This window comes from Lissotriton helveticus, chromosome 5_1, assembly GCF_964261635.1.
Source record: "Lissotriton helveticus chromosome 5_1, aLisHel1.1, whole genome shotgun sequence".
Taxonomy (NCBI): domain Eukaryota; kingdom Metazoa; phylum Chordata; class Amphibia; order Caudata; family Salamandridae; genus Lissotriton; species Lissotriton helveticus.
In genome coordinates, this window is record NC_136065.1 from 1222219478 (window position 1) to 1222247272 (window position 27795).

The following is a 27795-nucleotide window of genomic DNA, read 5'->3' on the forward strand; positions in this document are numbered from 1 at the left end:
ATGGTCAGTTTCACGCATGCGCACACACGATTTCCGGACTGAGAGAGTGGTCACTCTTTAGGAATGTTCCCCTAACTGACCAGTGGTATTAAGCTCCTCCCACATGCTGGCTGTGCGCCAAAAATGTCCTTATATGTACCTAAAACTGTTCAAATGTGTACCGCCTATCTTTTTATTACCTTTACACTGTATAAAAGAGGTCGCGCACCGATGTTCGGTGTGATACTTCTTGCATTACCGAAGGGTGCTGTAGGAGTGTACCACCACCGCATGGGGTCCTAATAAACTTGTCTCTTTGCATTTTCAGTTTCCGTGCCAATTTCCGTCTATGGTGTTTGAGTGTTTTTGCAGAGTATGTAGGCCTGACAGAACCCGATACCTCAATTGGCGACCACGAAGGGACTCATCGGCGACTCGGATGCCCGAAGGAGAGGTCACGACGAAGGATTGGAAACTCGCTATGGACGCGTACGCTGCCACTGAGTGACCCGAGTCTCTGCACCCACGGTGTTTTTCCCTTCCTTCTGATCTGACCTTCCAGGTGGCGCCGGTCTTCGACTGAGATCCTGATCGGTTGGTTTGTCGTGTAGTGCCCGTTTTGGCTGATTCGGCTACGGAACTTGGCAGTTGGAAATCTGGACACTTTTGAAGATATTTGGTAAGCTTATGTTTGGTAAGGTAGTCTACTGACACTTACTGTGGCTTTTTGAATTTGAATTTGAATTTGTATGAGTTAGCTAACGTTTGGACCTATGATTTGAATTATATGTGGAGTGCACCTCACATAGGCAGGCATGTAGGGATATTTCTCTGATTTTGAATTTGTTTGAACGGCACATCGTGAGTAAGTACCTTTTAAGTGCCATTTGTTGTAATACCACGTTTCTGTGATATTTTTGAACATGCCTGTTTTCAGCACACTCCGAGGAATGTGCTGTTTTGGAAATGGTACCAGTTATCGATTAAATGAATAGCAGCCGGCTCCCCCAGAGGGGACTCCTAACCGTGAAATGTACATTAAATTTGGCCTTCCTCCCATAATGTATAGCACGTTATGGCATAAATATACAAAATCTGATCGTGAATTGCAATGGCCACTACATGGGTCATTCGACTTGCGAAAAGTTCAGTTTGTGGAACAGTGTTTGTTCCAGCGCAGGTCTAGACAGGACATGTTTGATTGTGTACGTATGTGGGAGAAAGCGGTGCGTGAACGAATGAAGCGTGAAGAAGCCTTGGCGGACAAAGAGCAGCGCAAGGCTGCTCGGGATAAAGCTTTGCAGCTACAGGAGAAGGAATTGCAGGAGCCAAAAGAAAAAGAGAGTCGAGAGCGTAATTTACAAGTTAATGGTCAGTTTCCTCTTCGGCGTCCTCTCTATCCTGTCCTTACTAATGAATTAGATGATTTTTCATTGTTAGATGGCTGCCCGCCTCCGTATGTTCAGCCTACGGCTCCGGATGTGGAATCGGACGAGGATAATCAGGATAAACAGCGTACCAGGTTACATGCCGAGCGTATGACGGAATTGCGTTTGGTTGCCCGTAAACTTAATGTAAATTCTATAACTGTTTCAGAGGTTGATGCTTTTATGAGTAAGTGGTCCGACAAGGAACGATTGTATTTTTTAGATCATTTTGCAGGTGAAGTTGTTGAGCGGTTTAGAAAACAATCTCCTGAATTTGAACCTAAGGATATATCAGTTGGTCGTGAGAATTTCCGTAAAGGTGCTTTTGCTCTTTCAGATGCAGAGGAATTTTTCCGACGGTTGATTTGGTTACGGGATGAGGCAACACGATTGCGAGCGGTGAAAAAGGCATCGAATCCACCAGCGTCTGAATCGATAGGAACTTCTCGAGTGTGCCCTATCTATGGATCAGATAAGAGTGTTGCGATTAATGTTTTACCTATGCGGGAAGCCGCACCTTTGTATGTCCCTCCTAAAGGGGACGGTACGGATGATGATAAGATGTCTAAAGATTCAAGGGGCTATTTTGTATACAATTGGGTTTATACGCCATGGAATAGAGCAGATGTTATGGCACTTAAGAATGCTCTGCCTGATCCCCGTAAAAATCCAGCAGCTTTCTATGAAGGAGTGGAGGGCGCTATTTCTTCATGTATTATGACATTAGTCGATATTGATCTTTTCTTTGGGTTGATATTGCCTCCTGATATGTGGAGAGCGATTCGTAAGTTTGACGATCGTACGATATTAGGAGCAGAGTGGAAGGAGATAGTGAGGGCTGACCTAGATAGGGAACCTGCCTGTAAACCGTGCCAGTTAATTTTAGACTTACCGACGGCTATCTTGACTAAATTAAAAACGCTTGTACCCCCTAAAAAGATAGATTGGACAGTATTGGCATCTTATAAGCAGAAGCTAGATGAATCAGTTTCTGACTTCTTTTCGCGATTCGAGGAAGCATTCCATGATTACAGTGGGCAATCATTAACAGAGGACACGGGCAGGCATTTGTTTGTAGACAAGTATGTGGCTAATCTCCTACCGGAGATTGCAAAACGATTAAAGGCTAGTGAAAGTTCATGGACTACTGCAACGCCCGCTTCTTTATTAACAATGGCTCAGTATTATGAACGACAGGAATTAGAGGCAAGAGAGAGTAATGATAAGAAGGTGAAAGACTTAAAAACGAAGGTAATGTTGGCACAAGTTCATGTTACGCAATCGAGAGGGAATGATAGGGGCAGACGAGGATCGTACGTTACGTCTCCCCCGCGTTCCGACATTTCTGAGGACCAGTGTGCATACTGTAAACAGTTTGGACATTGGGTTGCAGATTGTCCGGTACTTCGTGAACAGCGTAGTCAGAGGGGTCGAGGAAGTGGAAGGTCACGGAATAGTTATTCAGGACGGAGAGGTGGAGCGAATGACCGTGGTAGGTTTGAAGAGAGGGGACGTGGTCAGGTTGAGCATAATACTTTTGATCGACGGAATCAATATCAGGTAGCTGAAGGAGAACATATTGAGTCACAGGATAATAGACATGCCTAGGATTGCGTAGGATGGGGTGTGGAATCGGTTGAGGTACCAGTCGATCAGAGGGGTCCATATATATCAGCACATGTTTTGGGTTCTACTGATCAGTTTCTGGTTGAGACAGGAGCTACTCGTAGCGCTCTGTCCAAACACTTGGTTCCAAGGGCTCCTCTGTCTGGCGAAATAATTACAGCAATAGGGTTCGATGGAACACCTTCTCTAAGCCCACTGTCTCAACCTCTTACCTTTCATGTTGATAAATTCACTGCCCCATGTCCTTTTCTATTATCCCCAAATACACCAGATAATATTATGGGACTTGATATGCTAAAGCATTTTCGTGCAACAATACGCTGTGCCCCTGAAGGGGTGCGGGTTATTTTGAATGAAAACTACCCAGAAATTGAGAGATTGTGCCTCATGCAAGAGTCCGATGCATTAGCTTCCCTTCCAAGCACGTTATGGGCCATTTCTGATACTGATGTGGGTAAAATGATCATTCCACCTGTGCACATTACTGTGAAGGAGGGAGCGGTATTACCTTGTGTTCCCCAGTACAAGATCGCTAGAGAAGGCGAACTGGCTTTGACACATATTGTGAATGATTTGATAACGGCAGGGGTGGTGGAGGAAGTTCCCTACAATGTTTGCAACAGTCCAATTTTGCCGATTCTAAAGAAAGATACAGACTCCAAGGTTTATCGTTTCATTATTGATTTGAGAGAAATTAATAAGATAGTTGTACCCCAGTACCCAGTAGTGTCAGATATCACCACGTTACTTACTCTGGTTCCACCCACAGCTACTACATTTACAGTGATCGATTTGAAAAACGCTTTCTTTTCGATTCCTATTCATCCTAATAGCCGATACTTGTTCGGTTTCACATTAAATAATAAATCCTATAGATTTTGTCGAGTTCCTCAAGGTTACACAGAAAGTCCTAGCATTTACAGCCAGGCTTTGAAACGACAACTTGATTCTTTTGATTTGCAGTCTGGGGTGGCGCTTATACAATATGTTGATGATATCTTGCTTGCAGCAGATACACAGGAGCAATGCGAGGAGAGTACGCTCTCCCTGCTTTCTTTTCTTGCTGATCATAATCACAAGGTTTCACGGAAAAAGCTGCAATACTGTAGACCAAAGGGGACATATATTGGTCATCTTTTGTCTAAGGAGGGACGTGCATTAACATCAGACCGAATTCAAGCAATCTTAGATACACCAGTCCCTTGCACACAGAAGGATGTTCGTGCTTTCATAGGTTTGACGTCCTTTTGCAGGCAATGGATACTAGGATTTTCATATATTGTAAAACCTTTGTTAGCATTGCTGTCCAAAACTGCACCAACCTCCCTTGAATGGACGGATGAATGCCAGAATGCTTTTGAACAATTGAGACAAGCTCTTTGCTCAGCACCAGTGTTAGGTACACCAGATTATACAAAGCTCTTTACACTGTATGTGCATGAGAAGGATGGATGCGCATTGTCAGTCTTAGTACAGTTACACGGAGACAAACAGAGACCCTGTGCATATTTTTCAGCGGTACTCGACCATGTGGCTCGAGGACTGCCTGGATGCCTTCGAGCAGTTGCAGCAACAGCAGTGGCTATACGGCAGAGTGAGGGAATAGTTTTATCGCACAAATTCTTGGTGTTAATTCCCCATGCAGTAGATGCGCTATTGAACCAAACAAAAACGCAGCATCTAACCAGTGCCCGTTTAACAGGATACGAGTTAACGCTGCTGGTGCCACACATTACATTGAAGAGGTGCGCCACTCTGAACCCCGCCACTTTATTGCTATATCCTGTTACTGAGACCCAGGAAGAAGAACAACATGATTGTGTTTTTCTGACTGATGAACAAACAAAGGGTCGTGTCGATTTACAGGATACGCCACTTCCAGCTGTAGATGGGGAACTGTGGGTTGATGGATCATGTGTGAGATTGCCAGATGGTACAGCTTCCGCGGCCTATGCGATTACGACACTTAAGACGGTGGTAGAAACAGCACGGATACCGCAGAAATCGGCTCAAGCAGCTGAATTAATAGCCTTAACGAAAGCATGTGAACTAAGTGCTGGATTATGTGTGAATATCTATACCGATAGTCGTTACGCCTTTGGAGTAGCGCACGATTTTGGCCTACTCTGGAGGGAACGAGGGTTTATGACTTCACATGGAACACACATTATGTACGGAGAGTTGGTATGTGATCTCCTGAATGCACTATTATGCCCGAGGAAGGTGGCGATAATAAAATGTAGTGCACATAAAAAGGTGACAGACAAAATAGGGCAAGGAAACGCTTTTGCAGACCGCATAGCGAGAAACTGCCATGTTGCAAAATGACTCCCCTATGTATGTGTTGAGATCGCAAGCCGAGCGATGGCATGATGCTAGAGAGGAAGTTTTAGACATACAGAAATCAGCGTCTGAAGCGGAGCTTGCAGCATGGGCAATAGAGGGAGTGTTGGATGACGAGGGTTGCTGGAGAAGCAAAGACATGAAGAGATGGAAATTACCTGCTGCTTACTTGCAAGCAATGGTTCAGATGGCACATGGGCTGGCACATATTGGAGCTCTTGCAATTACTAAATTGCTTACGCGAGTTTGGGAGCATCCTGAGATTACCAGCACGGCTAGGAGAATAGTACAGACCTGTCTGATATGCTTACAGTACAATCCTGCTAAAGGGACCTCTACTCCTAAAGGAGGGTTCGTTCCACCTACTGCACCATTCGAAGTACTGCAAATGGATTACATCCAGCTGGAGCGCTGTAATAACCTCAAGTATGTCCTAGTGGTGGTGTGTGCTTTCAGTAAATGGGTTGAAGCCTACCCCACGAAGGATAATACAGCACTAACAACAGCTAAGGTGTTACTGAAAGAGTACTTCCCACGTTGTGGTGTTTGTAAATTTTTGTGGAATGATAATGGTCCTCATTTCGTTGGGAAAATAGTGGAGCATGTCCTGAAAGGATTGGGAATACGACAAAAGTTTCACGCTGTATTTCACCCGCAGTCAGCAGGTCTAGTAGAAAGGTATAATGCGACTCTGAAGCTGAAGCTAGCAAAGATCGTGGCATCCACGTCTTTGAAATGGCCGGACGCTTTGCCATTGGCATTATTGTCTATTAGATCAGTGCCACACTCTCGAACTGGCCTCACACCCTATGAGGTGGTGTTTGGAAGGCTGATGAATATTTGGAGAGTTCCAAAGCCTCGTTTGATACATGATGTGCCTTGTATAATGATGAACGATTATTTGGTACGATTAACAAATGATTTATCTTCTATTCATCAACAGGTTCAAGAAGCGCTCCCCGACAATTCCATTGGAGAGGCTCACAATCTTCATCCTGGCGATTTCGTGATGATCAAGGTGTTTGAGAGATCCAGCAGCTTGGAGCCGAGGTGGCGTTGCCCTGAGCAAGTGCTTCTGGCAACGCGGACGGCTGTGCGAGTCACGAATAAGAAGCGGTGGATACATTCAACGCACTGCCGACGTGTCTCTCCAGATCTGGTGAATACTACTGTACTGTCCGACTACAGAGACATCTTGGACGCGGAGAAGAGCCCAGCTGTTACGCCTCACGAGTCGGAGGGAGCCTTCCCGGACCACACTGTTTCTGGTGGAGTGAAGTACAATCTGCGGCCAAGGAAATAATTTTGTTTGTATTTTTCATGACTGGTTGGTTACCGTGCTGAGGTTTGTGAAACGGAAGCCGGGAATATCAAGGGGGGGGATCAGTTCTGGCCAGTGTAGCGACACCCGTCTTGAATCTCGGAGAAAAACTCAACGGCAGCCTCGGTTCTCAGCACCATATTTTTATTTTGTTAGTTTGCTTTCTTGAGACTTCTGTTCACTGTACCATGGCACCTATGACACTGAGAAATAGAAGGCTTTTGGGTGCGGTTCTTTTTGTTGCGACAATAGTGGTGATAGCAGTAATAGCTTGGACTACAAAAAGACTATTTCCTGCACGGGACTATTTACTGCCTACCACTCCAATTCCATCTGAACAGTTTCATTTTACTTTGCCCTATCACGAAGAAAGACATAGGCAGACCTATTTGAATAATAGTTTCATTCAGATATTGCATCACACGCACAATATGACCAACACGTCCAACTGTTGGGTATGTGGGATGTTACCCGGGCATCAGAAGAAGGGAGGATTCCCATTTATTCCTCTTCCTTTCTCTCATAATGGGTCATGCAATGCTTGGTATACGCTTCTCTTTACTTTGAGATGGCCAACAAAAGGTGGACTACTTTTCCGACTGAACAAAGTCTGCTATAATGATCGAGATGGCTATCCACAAGCAGAAGGAACTAAGTTCGAGTGGGAAGAATATTGACCGGACAATGTGTCTGCACCTCGCATCTTTACTAATCAGAGACTTACAAATATGTCCAGTTTACATGTTATTACTGTCATTGACACGAAAGCAGATCTCTGTATTAGGAATAAGGGAACCATTCCGGTGGGGAGAAGTGAATGCAATATTACTCTTGCTTTTGATACTCCCAACGGTATTTCATTTGTGGCCTCAGGAAACACTTATTTTATCTGTGGTAATAAAGGCTATCATCGTCTTCCTCTTGGATGGTTAGGCACATGTTACATATCCTTTGTATTACCCCCTGTGTTTATTGTCCCACCTATGTATCATAATGATTTTGTATCATATCATGATTTTATTTTGAATAGAGTTAAGAGGACATTGGACATTGATGGGGTTGATCAAACCGACACCTCCCTACAACAATATGTGGATTTTAATTTAGGGTTATTTTCTTTTGTGGGCGCTGCTCTAAATAGCAGGAAAATTAGGCGGCTAACACGTGTTGTGGAGGCAGTTGCTAATGAAACTGTTTCTGCTTTAGGGAATATAACTGAAGAGCTCCAGATTACTAGAATTGTTACGCTTCAGAACCGAATGGTTCTGGATGTAGTATTAGCTGATCGTGGGGGTGCATGTCGTATCATCGGAAGTAGTTGTTGCGTCTATGTCCCTGACAATTCGCCTTCTGTGTATGATGCTATTTCTAAAATGCATAAAATTGCCTCTGAAATTCACACTGATAATGGTACTTGGACTTTTTCAGGTTGGTTTTGGACTATGCTCAGTACCTGGGGCTGGAAACTGTTAACGATCCTATGTGCAATTATTGGAATATTCTTTTTTTGCTGTCTATGTATTCAATGTGGTCCTGCTCTATGTTCTGTATGTATTACGGCCTGTATCCCATCCAAACGAGCTATTGCTAAAAATGTACAAATTAGTAATATTGAAGTGAGGCGGATCATGATGATCGATGTCGAGGATGAACATCCGGATTATTTCCATTATGAGGTAGCTTCAGCTAAACGCTAAAAGGGCCGTCTGTCGTAATTTGGCAGCACCTGAGTTAGCGTTTAGCTCAGCTACACGACCTTTTTTATTTAACTTGACTTAAGTACGGGGGCCATTTTGTGTTTCGTGGCTTCCATTTGGTACGAACATGCGGCCTCGTGGTAGAGTGTCCTTTTGTCCTTCCTTCATGCCAATGAACCTTCCCTTTGCCCAGCAACAGGCTATTTTTAGCGATGGTCAGTTTCACGCATGCGCACACACGATTTCCGGACTGAGAGAGTGGTCACTCTTTAGGAATGTTCCCCTAACTGACCAGTGGTATTAAGCTCCTCCCACATGCTGGCTGTGCGCCAAAAATGTCCTTATATGTACCTAAAACTGTTCAAATGTGTACCGCCTATCTTTTTATTACCTTTAAACTGTATAAAAGAGGTCGCGCACCGATGTTCGGTGTGATACTTCTTGCATTACCGAAGGGTGCTGTAGGAGTGTACCACCACCCCATGGGGTCCTAATAAACTTGTCTCTTTGCATTTTCAGTTTCCGTGCCAATTTCCGTCTATGGTGTTTGAGTGTTTTTGCAGAGTATGTAGGCCTGACAGAACCCGATACCTCAATATGGTTGAAAGTATAGGAAAAGCCAAATATATAAGCACGCTTGACCTATGCAAGGGATATTGGCAAATCCCATTGAAGAAAGAGGACAAAAACAAAACAGCGTTCTCGACACCCGATGGGTTATTCCAATTTACGGTATTACTCTTCGGCCTTCATGGCGCCCCCGCCACTTTTCAGAGAGCCATGAACCTTGTTTTGCGACCACACTCCCAATACGCCGGGGCAAATTTGGATGATATAGTCATCTATAGTAATGACTGGGAAGAACACTTGCATCACTTACAAAAAGTCATCTCTTCCCTCGGTTTGTTTGGGTTCACCATCAATCCTTCCAAAACTACCCTAGCAGCACAAACAGTGAAGTACCTAGGTTACCTTTTAGGCGAGGGCGTTATTCGTCCCCAAAACAACAAAATCTCTGCCATTCAGTCTATCCCCTTTCCCCAGACCCGAAAAGATCTCCGAGCCTTTCTAGGTCTTTTGGGGTACTATCGGAGATTCATCCCTAACTTTTCCCAGATCGCTGTTCCCCTGACCGATCTCTTAAAGAAAACCTCAAAAACAGAAAAGACCCTGAGAAATCCACCCCCCCCTGTTGCAAGCATTTAACAGGCTTACACAATCCCTGATGTCCAATCCTGTGCTTATTAGCCCCAACTACTCACAACCATTCATTCTTCAGACTGATGCATCAGATCAGGGTTTGGGGGCAGTTCTATCCCAGAAAGACAGGAATGGGGAAGAAAGACCTGTCCTCTACCTAAGCAGGAAGCTGTTTCCAAGAGAAATGAACTATGCCGTTGTGGAAAAGGAGGCTCTTGCCATTAAATGGGCAGTTGAAAGCCTCCGCTATTACCTAGAAGGACGAGACTTTATCCTATACACAGACCATGCCCCTTTAGAATGGATGGCCCGAAACAAGGGACACAACGACCGCATCCTCAGGTGGTTTTTGTCCCTACAGCCCTATAGGTTCAGGACCCTACACCGGAAAGGTGTAGACCAAGGAAACGCTGATTACCTCTCCCGATACCCACCCCCTACAAGAAGGACAGCTAGGGGAAGGGGATGTGAAATGGTTCCGTCCCCTACCTCCCTGAAACGGCGTCCTCCGGCAAGATCCCCGGCCTCAGAACCAGACCCTGAAACCTCTCCGACAACCTGGACTCCACCCCTCTATCCTTCATTACAGGATCAAATCGGGATTGACGAAAAACCGGAAGCACCCTCCCGGAACCCCGGAAGGCCCTCCCTCATCCTGGAGCCGGAACACGGAAAAGACGGAAGCGGGCAGAGAGGAGTGTTCAATGCGGCGGAATCGTGGCAGGAGACAGCGTGCAGAGAACCCGAGAAGGTGACCGGAGGAGCGGAGGAGGACGGAGAACCTGAGAAGGCAAGCGGAGGAGGATGGAGAACCTGAGAAGGCGACCAGAGGAGAGGAAGAGGAGAGGAAGAGGACGTTTGGAGCGAGGACTGGTGGAGTCCGCAGGAGGTGGCTGGAGAGCGGCCGCAACTCTCGGAATAGTTGCGGCGTGGCATGTCAGTACCCTATCTCCATTACCACTTCGGGGAATTGTAAATAGTCGTGTAAAGTAAACAGCCTCACTTTGGGTTCGTATCTCGCACTGTATATCGATATTGTAAAGCAGCCTTGGTTCACACGGTCACTATTGTGAAAATCCCTTCACCTGCCCTTCACCAATACACCCCCTGACTTTACGCTCTTCGCCTCCCAATTGTTATCTGCTCCCCTACCTCCCTCACGCTCTCTTAAACCTCCCGCACAAACCCTGGCGTTGGAAGAAGGACTCAGTCAGTCCCCGTCAGGTGGACTAACAGCCCTCTTTTTGTTTCTCTCATTCCATACCTCCGAGGACACCACCTGGAGCAGCCCCAGCGAGGACCCAACAACCTGGCTCCCAGTCAAGCAAAGACCCGTAGACCCTTCCCTTCCTACATCATCCTTATGGTTCCACCCTAACTGTCAATAAAATACTGAACGAAACAATAAGACAAGCGAAGTCATCGCCCACTATATACGGCCTCCACGCCTGTTATTCCGGTCCGCACCAACCCCACGATTACAGCCATGTTTTGTTTTTGTGGCTGATCATGTGTTTTGCTATAGCATATGATGTATCCTTGTTTTGGATCGCTCTAATATGTTTCAATGTTCTTTTTTTTAGAGCACAGATGGTCGATCCAATATAGCGCTTGCCACATTCACATTCAAGTAAGTAAACTACAAAGTGAGATTCACACGTGATTTTGGTAGTTACTTCAAAGGTATTTCCATTGGGGTCTTTTAGTGATTTTAGATTTCTTCCAACTTTGCATGCCTTGCATGACATACATTTTGTAAATCCTCGTTGACGCTTTTGCAATCAGGTCTCAGCTTTTCTCTCAGTAAAGTGACTGTTCATCAGTATATCCCGGATCGATGGTGCTTTCCTGCACGAAATCAGCGGTTGGTCCCCAATCCGATTTCCAATATCTGGATCCTTTTTGAGCACGTTCCAGTATTTAGTGAGTGTCTTTTTGATTTGAAAACTTTCTTTCGAATATGTCAAAATCAGACGGGGAATGTCCTCGTCATCTTGTTGGTCTGGTTTCTTATTGACTATTAATGTTTGTGCTCTTGTTTTGGTGCGTGCCCTTTCTTCCCCACGAATGATGTCACTGTGTTTGTAACCTCTCTTGGAGAAGCGTGTTTTCATTTCTTCAAATTTGTTCTCCATTTCGGTTGTTTCTGAACAGTTTCTCTTCATTCTGAGAAATTCTCCGTACGGAATACTTCGTTCTAAGGATGTCGGATGAAAGCTGGACCCATGCAGGATGCTGTTTGTAGATGTTTTTTTACAAAACAGTGTTTGAAGTTTGTTGTTTTTTATGTACACTTTTGTGTCCAAGAACTCTATTTCCTTTTCATGGATATTAAAGTTAAATTTGAGACCCACTTCATTGTCGTTGAGGATTTTGATGTATTCCAGAAGTTTAGTTTTTATACCCTTCCACAGTATGTCTGATTTTGACATATTCAAAAGAAAGTTTTCAAATCAAAAAGAAGCTGGTTCGAGTCTGCTCCTTCTGAGTACGGCACGCCTAAGGTAAGCCCATCTGCACCCGGACGTGGCCTATGCCAGGAACCCTGGCTCTCCCAGGACCCACCACTATGATACTTCCACCCTCAACGCACTCAACCCAGGAAGACGTACCGACTGCGCGAGAGTCTCACCGAACACCACCCATGGAGAGTTCGAGTGCAGAGCTTGCTACAGATCCTTCACCATTTGACAACACCCCCGCCACCACCGAAGGCCTGCCCGAAGCACACACCACCAACACCCTGACTTGCGTCCTCCTCAACGTACGCTCCCTTCACTGACACGTCGTAGTGGTCTGGGACCTGATCGATACCCTATTGCCCGACGTTGCCTTCTTCCAGTGGCGGCTGGTGACATTTGAAAGTGGTAGGGCGTAAAATTTTCGTCGAGCGAGCATAGCCAGCAAGCCCTAACAACCTAAGAGCATTTGTGGAAAATCAATATTTACATAGAAAAACTGTGTCTGCAAAATCCGGTGACTGTCATAAACGCATCGTGACCACCTCTCTCTCTCTTTGCCCCATTCTACCCCCACTCTCTCTCTCTCTCTCTCACACACACACGCTGGCACGCACGCACACTCACACACACGTCAGACTGTCGTGGCTCCAACAGTGCACATCACTGATCTAATGCAGCTCTCAGTAAGATTATAAAACAGGGTTCCTAGCATGGCTCTAGAAATGCTCCCCAAGTCTGAACTCTGGGATTCTGCTGCTTGTGTAAAGCTAGGAGTGGAACCAAGAGCCCTCTAATGCTGCCCTGAGCAGCAACACAACAGTCCTGCTACCTAGCACTTCATCGCGCTATGCATAACATAAATTTATTTCCAGAGGTGTGTGAAACCTCCTCTGGAGTACAGAGTCAGCCTTTGACACACTTGTGTGGTGAGAGGACACGGCTCTGTGTGCAGCCATCTGCGGGAAACTGGCTCGGCCTCTGGTGCCCATGTGTGAAAAGTCCACACGTTTCTGACCTCATACGGGAGTGCAAAAAAACTAAATTTCCAATAAAATACGCCCTCGCAGTCACTAAATCAAAGGAAAATATACTAGACAGCAATGACAGGACGAATAAATATTATTTATTAAATATCCTATTTGGATGATTTATTTTCTTTGAAGGTAATCAAAACTCGATGGTTCCCGATCTAACTAATTCAGTCTGATAAAGCTGCAGCAAGCAGCATACAGAGAACACAGGGAGAGTGGGAGGTGGCAGGGGGGAGCTGCTTGCCCACTGTTGGTAATACTGTCTGTTTGGGCAGCCTCTGTGGGCAAGCCACTCCCCCCTGCCCTCGAGTAACACCGCCCACTCTAACTTCTGCTTTCTCGCCGTGCGAGAAGGCAGAAACAAATGGTAGGTATTACGGTAATAACTACCATTTGTTTCTGCCTTCTCGCACGGCGAGAAAGCAGTGGGGCGGCGCCCAAATGCCCCCATGGACGAGCCGCCACTGCCTTCTTCATAGAAACCTGGACCAACGCCACCTCCGGACCGACATCGCCACTGCCATCCCTGATGGCTACAAGGTCCAGAGAAAAGACCGCCCTCACCGCCCTCACCGCCCTCACTGCCCTCACCGCCCAGGAGGAGCACTCGCCATCGCACACAATACTCATCTCCGACTCTCCACTTCCAGCAAGAGAGACCCCCACTCCGACACGGAACACCTCCACTTCCAGATCCAGACCAGCCCCAGGACTACGCTACGCGGCACCCTCATCTACAGACCTCCGGCCCCTCTCACCTAGTCCGCAACCACCATCCCGTAGGTTGCTGCACCCCATGCAATCACCTCCATGGGCTACATCCTCCTCGGGGACCTGAATTTCCACCTCGACAACCGCAATGACCCCCACTCCATTACCCTCCCCGACAGCCTTGCCAACCTCGGACTGAAACAGCTAGTCAACACACCCATACACAGAGCTGGCCACACTCTGGATTCTATCTTCGCGGGAGGAACAAACATCCGGTACAGCCACACCACCCAGCCACCCTGGACAGACCACCACTGCGTCCATTTCACCTTCAACACCACCAGCGCACCCAAGCCCGTCCCGAGACCGCCACAAAGAAACTGGAACAAGGTCACAGAAGAACTCCTCACCACCACCACCGCACTAACTCCACAGCCACAGAACTCCAATGCTGGATAGCCCGCTGTACAGACATACTCGCACCCCTCCGGAACCCCACCAATCAACGCCCGCTTAAGGCTGCCTGGTTCACCACTGAACTACAGGAAGCCAGACGCTCATGCAGACGTCTAGAGAAAACCTGGTAAAACCAGAAAACCGCGGAAGCACGGAACACCCACAGAAGCGCCCTGAAGGAATACCACCAGAGCATCAGGGACACCGAATGGACTTTCATGAAGGACAAAATCCAGGCCAACGTGACCAATGCCAAGGTACTGTTCAGCTTCATACAGAGGCTCACTTAGTCACCCAGCCAAGTCACGGACGTCACACCCTCCCAGCAACTCTGCGACAAGTTCAGTACATACTTCCACGATAAGATCAAGGCCCTCTACGACAACTCCAGCGAACCAACACAACCGCCCCCCCCCCCATTGCGGCCGATCAGCCAACGACCTCGACCTGGAAGCCCACTACCATCGAACCACCGCAACCATGCATAAAACCCACTCAGGAGCCCCCATGGACCCCTGCCTACTGCACATATTCCACAGGGCCGCCGCCGAAACGGACCATCAACGCCTTCTTCACATCTGGCTTCTTCCCAGATGACTGGAAGCGGGCGGAGGTTAAAGCCCTCCTCAAGAAGCCAACCCAACGGACCTGAAAAACTACTGGCCCATCTCTCTCCTTCCTACGGATGTGGTGACGTTTGGTATATAAATAGTAAGTCTTGCTCCCCAAAGTCCAGCAGTTTCTCCAATGTGGTTTCGTTTGGAATGGGAACAGTGAATCAAAAGCTGCCAAAAGTGTAATTTTTTTTCTAACAAGGCTAAATTTGGAGTGGAAATAGTTTATCTAATCTCTCCAAGTCGAACACTTTCACAATAAGGTTACGTTCGAAATGAAGATATTAAATTTACCTCCCCCCAAAGTCCACCAGTTTCTCCACTGTGATTTCGTTTGGATTGGGAACAGTGAATCAAAAGCTGCCCAAAGTGTAATTTTTTTTTCTAAAATGGCTAAATTTGCACTGGAAATTGTTTATTTAATCCCTCCAAAGTCGAAAGCTTTCACAATAAGGTTACATTAGGAACGAACATATAAAATGTACCTCCCCACAAAGTCCAACAGTTACACTAATGTGGCTAAGTTTGGAGTCAAAATACTTAATTTAACTTGGTTAAGGTGGCAAGTTAGTAGTTAAAGCTATTTAGTAAAAAAATAGAAACATATTTTACAACTTTTTAAAATGCTTTCCACTTTTAATTAATTGGGAAACAATTTATAAAAACACATTTTTAAACTTTATGATCATAAAAAATGTGTATTTGCTTATACAATTTTGTTGTTTTTTAAAAACGTTGTATGCACATAGTTGTCCACATTTTTTAACACACAGTTTTAAAATGTTAAATTGTATCTTATATATATTAGAATTTATTGTAAATAAACTTTTTTAATTTATTCTTCAGAATAGTTTTTAATACATGTTTAATTTAAAAAAAATCGAAGTGTTTACATATATTCGTATATATTTTTCACATTTAAAAATTACAATATTTGTATTTCTTTTTTGCACTGTTTAGTCTGTTTTAAATTAAATTATTTTGGATGCCAATGACTGTAGGTTAGTGGTTCCTTGTTCCTGTTCTCCGGTAAAGGTATGTTTTATTTTAATCTACTTTCTAACCTTCATACGTCTGGGGGCAGCTGGTAGATTGTTAGAAAGGTTAGTATTTATGTGCTAATGTGTATTTTATGTTATAATTAGTGTGGGGCTTTGCCGTAGTTGTTTGAGGTGTGTGCAGTATGGCTGTTTCAGTTTTATTGTATATGTATTTTCATTGCACGAAAGTGTAGTATGATTTAATCTTTGTGTGGGTAATGTGACCTGTGTTAGGATTTATGTGGAATATGTTTGTTTTGAAGGTGGATTGTTTTGTTTTTATTTTCTTTGCAGAACGTCTATGTTTGGATGGTGGGTGTGTTTAAAATGTTTTACAAGGAAAAATTGTTGAGATTTTTTTAACCTAATTCTTCTTTTTCTTAGTTTTTTGCAGTTTTCTTAAAGCAGTTTTTGTGTTTAAAAATGTTTTTTGAGTTTTGGATGTCTTAATTGGACTTTACTTTGTTACATTTGATGAATCACATTTTATATTTTATTTTTGCATTATTTGGGATATAATTTGCATGCATTGTTGATGGAATATTTATTTTTAGGTGGGCGCTAGCGAGCCCGAAGCAAGATTGCCGCACACTAGTGCAGCTCTGCTGGTCAGGGCCGAAATCCGCTAAATATCCTGCATCCCTCAGCTAAATCCTGTAATTAAATGCGGCGCAATCGTTTCACCTGATTGTGGGCAGTAGATTGCTGTGCAGACGACGACTGTCTGGGCGCCCTGCGAGCTGTTACCTTGCTTGAAATGATCGTGCCCGTGACTCTGGGAACAAGTGGCGGTGTAGGCCTTGTGACCGCAGAGGTAGACCAGGGAGGCGTGCTGCTGGATCGCGGACTGTGGTGCAGCGGTTACTCGGACTGCAGCGCGGAGTGCCCAGGAGAGCATTTGGACCTGTGGGGCACGGCCGCGAATCACAGCGCTGTTGGCAGCATTGCCGATCCTGAAGCGGCCGCCATTTTACGGGTGAGTGCGCGGAAGCGTGACTCCGGTGCTGGCGATCCCCGCTGCTGCCGGCGCTGGCCGCTGTGTCGCCGCAGGACCCCGGTGGTGATGCGGAGGTGCGGGAGGCTGCTCTGTTATCGGCAGCGTGGTGCACATAATTGCGTGGGAAGTGGTGTCCCGTCTGAGTCTTCTGCGATGTGGGAAGGCAGGTACCTGTGCGGAGATGTAGATCGGGCTTCCCTGATTATTGGGGGGCTACACTGCTTGGAGCCCGCCGCTTTGAAGCCCGGGATGCAAGCGGAGCCTGCTGTGGGTGCGGGCATTGACTCTGCCCTCCGGTACAACTCCTGAAAGGCGAGCACTGCTGCGTGCTCCTGGTTCTTGGGTGATGCACTGCCTGACGGAGGCGCTCTGCTTGCTGCTCGGCTTAAAATACCGGTACATTCTGAAATAGCGCATTGTCACGGACACCAACCATCCACAATTACCCGGAGCGCATCTGCTAGCACAATGGGCAACCCCGATAAGCAGGTGCAGCCCAAGTTATCATTTGAATCGAAACGCCTTAAAAAGTCAACACCACAGGCCACGTCGACACAGAGACGGATGTGGAGGCTAGTGGCACCAGTAAATTTGAATGGATGATGCTTGCAATGCAGCAAAGTTTACATACCATTGATAGTAAAATTGATATGCTCAATATTCGCATGGACAACATGGCGTTCAAGCTGGACAAACATGGTGCGCGCCTAACTGAATCGGACCAGCGCATTTCCACCGCAGAGGACAAGGTTTAGAACATCACCAAATCCTGCGCACAGATGGAGAAGTTACTTTCGATGATCAATGCGAAGAATGAGGACTTGGAAGCCAGGTCCAGACGCAACAATCTGCGCATTATTGGGGTACCTGATTCCAAGAATATAGGGAAAATTATGCTGTGTATCGAAGACATGCTTAAGACACTGTTTGGTGCGGAGAGCTTCTCCAACATGCTAGTGGTTGAGAGGGCACATCGGTTCCTTGCGCCGCGCCCGGTTCCGGGAGCTCCCCCCGTCCGATAATCGCTAAGCTCCTCAATTATAGAGAACGAGATGTGGCGCTCCGGATGGTAAGGGAAATGGGCACTATGAAATATCAAGGCACAGAACTATTCCCGGATTTTACGACAGCCGTACAGCAGGCTAGACGAGAGTTCCAGCCGGTTAACAAGCAACTGCGGGTACTGGAAGTTCAGTATGTGATGCTCTACCCGGCCCAGCTCAGGATTCAGCATGGCAGCAAACCTAGAATATTTACGACTCCAAAGGACACTATGCTCTTTGTCAAACAACTCGAGCGCAAGGACACGGCAAGGGTAGAGGGAGACGAACCGGACAATGAAGATTGAGAACACTTGAAGTAGTTCATAGGTTACCTCTGTTGCTGTTGTCCGCTGTCTCCTGGAGTACGAATCCACAGATGCAGTACACACAATTTCTATGATATTCATTGTCTTTGACGTGTGTCAGAGGTTTGGGCTTGCACCATGCAGCAACCAATTTACTTAGGGTCTGTAACATGTTTTTTGAGGACGCCATCGACCCAACATTAATGACTATCTGTGATCTAGCCCAGTTGGGGAACTATATATGAGCATGAGGATGCGCCTCAGGTTTGGAAAAAGTTTTTGAAATGTGTTGCGTTATAGGTTGTATAGTCAGTAAATTGATGCACAAGATCATAGTAATATCACAGTACCGCATCTGAAATATGTCCTGATGGTATTGTACATGATATGGGATGGGGTTTTAAGTTCTTTCTGTGGGACAATTGTCGACAACGCTCCATGTGTTGGGTATTGCATTTAGTCTTCGAGATAATAAGTGATTATCTGCACAACTGTTATGGTACGACATGTTCTAATCTGATATGCTGAGGGGAACATAGGTATGGCCCTGACCTCCCCATATACCAACGAGGAGGTCCTTGGTCAGCTGGTGACCTCCATAAGGGTACGCCCCAAGCAGTTATACGTTTGTTACTAGGGTATGGGCAGACTATCTGCTTAAGGTGGGTGGGGGGAATTCTTTTCATTGAGTTTCTGACAATGAGGTTGCTTGGCATAATTAGGATGCCTGAGTGGGTGGAGGGCTTGGTTGGGTGTTTGTTTTCCTGCAATATTATGCGACTCAGAATACAATATGGTAGCAGGATTGTGAAATGCAGCTTGAATACAGTGACACAGTGTGATGCACAAACTGTAATTGGAGTAAATGACGACTGAGGTAGGCACACTTACATGGATGACGTGGAATGTCAGGGGCCTTAACAATCCAAGAAAAACAAGGCAGGTGCTGGCCTACCTGGACAGACATAAAGTACAGGTGGTTTTCCTACAAGATACACATTTGACTAAGCAGGCAGCTGATAAAGTGGCCACAAAATGTGCTGAGGCAAAATGGGCATCCACCTACTCCTCCTATGTGAGGGGTGTAATGACTTTAATTTAAAAAAGCTATCCCTTCCTGACGACGCATGTGGATTGTGGACATAGATGATAATTGCAGGTACATTATTGAGCAAGGGAAACTATGTGTCATGATGGTGACTCTTCCTAATTTATACAGTCCAAATGTTGATGACCCTGAGTTCTATGATGAGGTCTGGAACAAAGTCTATAGATTGCAGCAGGCTCCCATTGTTTGTGGGAGGATTTGAATGTGGTCTTAGATCCGAAATTAGACCGCCACTCCAGGGTGGAGCCTGTAGTCAAGAAGGCTGCACAGGCCGTTAAAAATGGTATGCAGGAATTATCCCTCATAGACATTTGGAGGCTGAGGCATCCAGGGCAGAGAGAGGGCACATGTCACTCTTACACACATCACTCTTAGTCTCGACTAGACTATTGGTTGGTTACGGCTGAGATAAACTCGCTGATCGCTAAAGCACTCCATTTACCTAGAACACTTTCTGACCCCTCCCCATCCCTGTTTCAAATGATGATACCCACGTACACATCACCCCAATTCCAATAGAGGCTGCAGGCCACAGCTTTGCAGGATCAGGTGTTCCAGGTGGGGGTGAGGGATGCCATTGTAAACTACTTTGATGAAAACACTGGCTCAGTTGACAATTTGAGTACACTATGGGAAGTGTTCAAGGTTACGATCCGGGTGTGTGTATAGGATTGCAGGCAGGGGTACTTAAATCGCTACAGGGATCTATGAAGCGACTGGAGCAGGACCTAATAGAACTAGAACGTCAGTACGAAAATACATCATATACCCAGACCTTGGCATCAATTAGAACTAAAGTAACTGAAGATAATGATTTAGCGGACTCAGAAGTAAAACATATGTCACGATGCTGGACGGCTAGATATTATGGTAAGGGCGACAGGCCGGGCAGGGCTCTAGTATCCAAAATCAAAGTGCCTTGGGCAAAAAACAGTATGGTACAATCTATTGTGGACGGGGATAATAGGTATTGCGACAGTGCAGGTATCCTTGCAACCTTTGTACAGTATTATACGGATATGTAAAACTAGACAGACGGCAGTTGAAGACGAAATAGCACAGTATCTAGAGCACAGCTTTCCAAACTTTTCATGTTGGTGACACACCTTTTTGTGAAAATATTTCAGGGACACGGTAATGCGAGCGAGCGCAGCGAGCTCGTCCAAACCACCCACAACCCACACACACAACCCACACACACAACCCACACACACAACCCCCCACACACACAACCCCACACCCCCCCACACACACACAACCCCACACACACATCTCCACACACACATCTCCACCCCCACACCTCCACACACACCCCCACACAGACACCCCCCACACACACCCACATACAACCCCACACACACCCACACAACCCCACACACACCCCCACACACATCCACCCCAGATAATGTACGTATGTTTGTATGGATCTGAAGAAAACCCACATGGTTGAGTTTATTTTTTTTAAATGGAGATACGTATTTCATATTTAAATATGCATATTTTGATAAACTGAAAAGCTGAGGTTCCGATGATAATCACTAGCTCTGCCTGAATCCATAATCGGTAAGAATGTGTTAAGTCTTCTCAAATGGTACTTTGAAGGGATGCTGAGCATGCACCAGGCACCCCTGATATAATGACAGTTTATGAACTCAATTTGTCAAGTCGGAAAATAAAATGCGCATCATAAAAACAGCATAGAAACGACCCATTATCTAGATGTGAAAGTAATTAAAGCAGACAAAAAAAGAGTAAAAAAAAGACCACCTTCACCCAAAAAGCAACTGATAAAACCAATACATTAGAACAGAGTCATCGGTCTCCGGTGAGAGCTGCAACGCTTCATTTACAAAACATATTTTAGCCTTCCCAGATACATTTTGTCGACGGAGAAACACTCCCTTTATAGTAAATAGCTGGTGCGAAGGAAAACACTGCTTGTAGGGTCTGCCCGATCACAATTTGGGATGTTGTAATGTCTCAGTATTGGTAGTGCCCCTCAGACGGCTCCCGGGCACACACACAGCCGCACCCGATCACTTCACAGGTCTTTGAAAGACCATTTAACGTGCTACTGAGGCTTTGTTATTCATATTAGAGCCCCTGCAGCGCCACTCTGCCTGTTGCTGGAAGGCCCGCCGGGGTGATGGAGCATGTTGATCGCGCGACACACCTACGCATGGGGCGCGACACAGTAACGTGTCGCGCCACACAGTTTGGAAAGCTGTGATCTAGAGGATATTGCCTTGGTGTGGCTGTCAAAAGGACAACAAGACTTTTTAATGCACCCTATAACGCCTGGCGAAATATACGTGATGCGATCCTCGCTTTGCCCAATGGCAAAGCTACAGGCACGGATAGGCTCCCTGCTGAGTTTTATAAGGGTTATGTTGATATACTGGGGCCGCAACTGCATATCATGTTTCAGGATGCCTATGAACAGCAGACGCTGCCAGGCACACTACGTGAGGCACTGATTGTAACCTTATTGAAACCAGGGAAGGAATCTGATAAATTCCATCAACCACTGTCCTTAATGAATAAGGATGTCAAAATACTTGCGAAGGTCCTGGCCACAAGGTTGCAATTATTAGTGCCTGTCATGGTGCTGCCGCATCAGTCGGGGTTTGTCCCTGCTCGATCCACAGCCCATAACCTGCGAACATTATTTGCAGACCTACATCTTCTAGAGCCCACTTTGCCTGCTGCAGCAGTCCTTTTGGATGCTGTGAAGGCATTTGATTCCATCGCCTGGTGATATATGATAGCGGTGTTAAATCGTATGGGGGTACCCTTCATTTACACTAACTGGATCAAATTATTGTACGAAAATCCCGTGGCCCGAGTGCGAGTGAATGGAAGGACATCTGAACCATCCTCAATTCGACGTGGAACGAGGCAGGGCTGTCCTTTATCGCCTATACTCTTCACAATAGTGCTGGAGCCTTTGGCTTGTATGCTGCGACAGCGTCATGCCAAGGCGGCGTTGCGTTTTCATCAGAGACCATTAGCAGTTTCATATACGCAGATGACATGGTTTTATATGTGCGAGAACCCGCAGTGTACCTAGAACAACTCATTAGAGAATATATAAGGTTTGAATGGCCCTCCAGTTTGGGGATAGATTGGAATAAATCAGTGGTGTTCTCTTTGACGACAGCCAGGGCACGATTTGAGCTAGGATTCCCTCTGGTGTGGACTGATGAACCGGTTAAATATTTAGGAGTGTGAGTTCACAGGGACCCGCAATGCGTTATTAGCGAAAACTATGGCACTGCGATTACCCGGCTTGAGGAACAGATCACTCGATGGATACGTCTACCATTGATGTTCGTGGACAGAGTGGCTCTGCTTAAAATGGTAGTTCTACCAACATTTTTATACCTATTCGTCACTATACCCATAATATTGAAGGCAAATTTTTTTAACACACTCCGCGGCTTATTGATTACACTGGTTTGGGGGTTGGGAAAGCTGCGCGTTAAATGGGAGGGTCTGACACGCCCTTATGAAATAGGAGGCTTCAGAGTGCCTGATATGAATGTATACTACTTATGTGCACAAGCGCAATATGCCTTTTACTGGCAGAATGCGCCGCCATACACACCACACGTAGCGGTTGAGGCTGGGGCGGTGCGACCAGTACCACTAAAGTTGATGATTGTAAATAGCACTACGTGTTTGAAAAAGGTGAAATCGATACAGTACAATGTACAGCACATGCTTGGAAAGAACTTGGGAAACACTCCGCGATATTGCCATTGTATGCACCGTCAATGCCGTTTTTGCACCATGAGGGAATATCAGTGTCAAGTGAACCGGGCTCACTCACAGTTTTGCAAGGTGCGGGAATGTACACTATGGGTGATGTTTACCCTGCTGGCAAATTTATCGACCTTCAGACATTTGTGGGGGTAGAAAGCAGGCTTGCTATGACGACGTTTATATACAGTCGATTGAGAGCTGCGATCAGAGCATTATACCCCGGATTTCCTGACGAGCCCCCTACTCTAACAGCGTTACAGATTCTGTCCACCTCGCAACTTAGAACTAAATTAATCACTAGATTGTACAATGCCTCGCAGGCTGATGAGGTGACTGTTGCTATGGGACATATGGAAAGATGGAATGATGTATTACTACAGCCGCTCACAGACGATGAGTGGGAGTCATGCTGTAGGCTAACAGGTCAATATGCTTCTAATGGAAACTTACGATTAATCCACTATAGGTATCTTCATCAAATGTATTATACGCCGACACATAAATATGGGCTCAGGAACTCGCCCTGCTGTAGGAGTTGTGGGACGGATAATGCTGACTTTTGTCACTTGGCTTGGAGCTGTCTGAAGGTGTCATACTTCTTTTATGCCTCCTAGGAAACGTGCTAAAGCTTAAATCTTGTAATTGGAAGTTGGCTGCAATGGTGCTGCTGCTGGCGAGACGTAGGGTCTAAATTCACTGGGATGGTAGACCTGCACCACAGATGACACAGTGGCTTAGCGATGTCACATATATATTCGTGATCAATTGGTGTGTTATAGGGAGGAGCTGCCACAAGCCTCAAGACCGCGGGACATTTGGGGTCCTTTCACTGCTTATGTATTAGCGCACTCAACTGCTGACTAATGTCTCTAAATATCCTCCTGACATTTATGTATAATTTGCTATTACAATGTGTGCTACTGGGATATACTTGAATTTGATAATGTTGACGCAACTTGCTGCTATGTATTCTGTAATATGAACCAAAGGATGGATATGTGTTCTTGCTGTTGTTAACTGAACATTTTAATAAATAAAATATAAATTTAAAAAAAGAATATGTATTTTTAAGATGACATTTGACTTCAGCTACAAAGGGCCTGATATATATCTTGGCGATACAAAAGGGGATGATGGACGGAGCGCCTGAACAAATCAAACACTCACCCCCAGTCAACTGATCTGGGTTTAATCCATCACCATTGTTTAGTTCACTCAGCCACCCCAGTTCAGACATGGCTATATGCAAATCAGTCTGACCCTGTGCCTCATGGGAACAGTCCAGCCCGAACTGCCAAGCCATGTCTTCCCTGGACCGGAAACAAGCATCCTGGGACCAGTTTCGGATTCATAATCCTCATCAGCCAGGCTATCTTGAATCCAGTGGCCAAGTGAGCAAGGGACTCACGTCTGAGCATACCCTGCCACACTTAGGGCGAACAAAGCGATACAAAAGGGGATGATGGACGGAGCGTTTGAGCAAATCAAACACTCACCCCCAGTCAACTGATCTGGGTTTAATCCATCACCATTCTTTAGTTCACTCAGCCACCCCAGTTCAGACATGGCTATATGCAAATCAGTCTGACCCTGTGCCTTATGGGAACAGTCCAGCCCGAACTGCCAAGCCATGTCTTCCCTGGACCGGAAACAAGCATCCTGGGACCGGTTTCGGATTTATAATCCTCATCAGCCAGGCTATCTTGAATCCAGTGGCCAAGTGAACAAGGGACTCACGTATGAGTATACCCTGCCACACTTAGGGCGAACAAAGCGATACAAAAGGGGATGATGGACGGAGCGCCTGAACAAATCAAACACTCACCCCCAGTCAACTGATCTGGGTTTAATCCATCACCATTCTTTAGTTCACACAGCCACCCCAGTTCAGACATGGCTATATGCAAATCAGTCTGACCCTGTGTCTTATGGGAACAGTCCAGCCCGAACTGCCAAGCCATGTCTTGAAGTTGGTGGTAAATAGTGATTCCTGAAGACTGAGGTGTACTGTTTTAAGTGCTACCTACATTGCATTTAAGGAATCGGTATTACTGATTCCTTAAATGCAAGGCCAATAAGAAATCGGTATTAAGGAATCGGTATTTGCGGGGGCGTGGCCACGCAGGCGAACAAGAAGGCCGCCTGCGCTTGAAGCTCCGCCGGCCGGGCACTTTTCAGCCCGAAATACAGCACAACTGGTGAAGGGGAGCCGTCGCAAACCTATACATATGGCCCGGGAAGATTTGCTGCGTGTGGGGCTGCCGTCACGGTTTTGAACCGTGCGGCGGATCACCTTCATCCTGCTGTGGCGCTCGAATGCGGCACGGAGGCCCTCCTGGAGGCGGCACTGATTCGTGTGTGGCAACCCGAGGAACGGAGGTGAGAGCAGCCCCCGGATCGGCCCCCTCCCTTGCTGGTATCATCCCCCCGATCACCGTTTCTAGTGGCCTCCCTGTCTGCATTGAGCGTATTGGCCTTTGGTGGTTTTGGTCGCTGTGGGGCTTTTATTATGCCTCGTGGTTTCTGATGCGCCGGGCCCTGACCTTGCTCTACGGCGTATGGGGGTGAGGCAGGCTTGCGGGGAAGGCCCGATAGGCTCCGCTTTGGGGAATTTGACGGCGGGAGACCCGGTCGGGTGTGCTAGCTCCCTCCTGCATATTCCATCTGGTGCTGCTGTCCCTGTGCCGTCCCTGCTCTCTGGTGCGTGCTGTGTCCTGTGGACCTGGAAGCGCTTGACCATCTGCGCATCGGCATGGTCACCTTTTGTTCCTGATCTGCTGCGTCGGCGCTAGTATCCATCTCTGGGGTGGCGCCAAGATCCTTTTCCACCCTAATCCTTGGGGTCTGGAAGGGCCTGACTTACTGAAACTGGCCTTGCTGTGCTGGATTTATGGATTGCTGGTTTGCTGGTTTGCTGGTTCGGGCCCAGTTGTGGTCTTCCTGCCTCCTGTGTAGACGTGCGCCCTGGTCTGGAAGTTCCTGCTGGCTCTCCTCTCCAGTTGGCTGGAGATTTGGCGCTGGGCTGCCCTTGTGCTCCTCTGCTTCCCTCCATCAGCTGCCCACCCCTTGGCATACGGCCTGTCCACCCTTGGGGGCCTGGCCCTGCGGAGCACCCCCTTGGGTTCTTATTCAGCCCCTTTGCAGCTGGACTCCGAGTTGCATTAATTAGTCTGGTCATTTGCCTCTTCCTACAGGCCTGCACCTCTTTGGCCCCGTCCCTATTCTCTCCTTTGTCGGAGACACACTTCTTGCCCCGCCCCACCTGGGCACGGATCGCTGCGATTCACAATGGGGCGGAAGGATCCTAAACAGCGGACGTTGCCTTTTGAGAAGGTCATGGACAACTCAACGGAAGACTCCACTGACGCGACCGATGGTGCGCAGGGCGGCGATTATGTTGATGATCCTACTTCGCTCACTGTTGCCTTGCTGAAGGAGATGAGGGTTGGTTTCAAGGCCTTGGATGGCAGGTTTGATGCTCTGGACAAGAGTCTTGCGGATATGGGCGCGAAGGTTCAAGCGCACGATCATCGGCTGGATGTCGTCGAGGTCAGGGTCTCTGACGTGGAGGATGGGGCAACACAGTCGCTGAAATGGCTGGAACGGGTGGAGAAGATTTTAAAGGAAGTGGCTATCAAGAACGAGGACTTGGAGGCCCAAAGTTGAAGGAATAACGTACGCATCATTGACGTGCCGGAGACGGCCACCTCGGGCCGGATGGATGTCTTTGTGGAGCAACTACTATCTGATCTTTTTGGCAGGGAGTCCTTTACGCAGGGTTTTGTGGTGGAGCATGCCCATAGGTCCCTGGGGCCTCGTCCCAAGCCTGGTCAGCCTCCGAGACCTATCATTGCCAGGCTCATGAACTTCAGGGACAGGGACACTGTCCTTCGCTCTGCCCATGAGAGGGGGGACGTCCAGTGGCAAGGGAGCAGGCTCTCCTTTTTTACGGATTTCACAGTTGTGGTGCAGGAGGCAAGACGTAAGTTAAACGGTGTGAAGGCTACCTTGAAGAAGTTGGGCCTTGGATACGGGATGCTTTATCCGGCTAGACTAAAGGTGGATGTTGACGGCAGATCCCGCATTTTTGAAAATCCGACTGAGGCACATGAGTTCTGCCAGGCATAGAAGAAGAACAACAATGGTGCGGCGGTTGCTGCATGTGTGACATCTCCGCCACACAGCGGTTCGGATGCCAGTGTGGAACTTTTCTCCAATCCTCAGACTGGCTGATTCCCTTTGCCGCCTGACGACTCTGTAATGTATATTGCAATGTGGTATTTCTCCCATTTGTCTTTATGATGTTTTATTTTTGCTCGGCCGGCGTAGCGTTGCTGTGCCTCATGGTGTATACCGTGGTATGTTTGCTGTATTTTCCAACTTTTCGGTGCCTATGGTTATGCACAGTATCACAATGTTTATTCGAATTGCACTGATATTTAGTTGTTTGGATTGGGTTTTGCCTTGCCAGGGACTGGGTGGGGATGGGTGGTGGGTGGGGGGGGATACTTGTTTTTTTCCCTCTTTGTTCAGTTCCCACTACACAGGTCAATGGTATATGGCGCTGGGTCTGTTCTTTTAGTCATATCTTGGCTGATTCCTTGGTTAGATGGCTAGGCTAGGCTGGCAGCCCGGTCCTTCCGGGCTTTCTTTGATGTCCTGGAATGTCA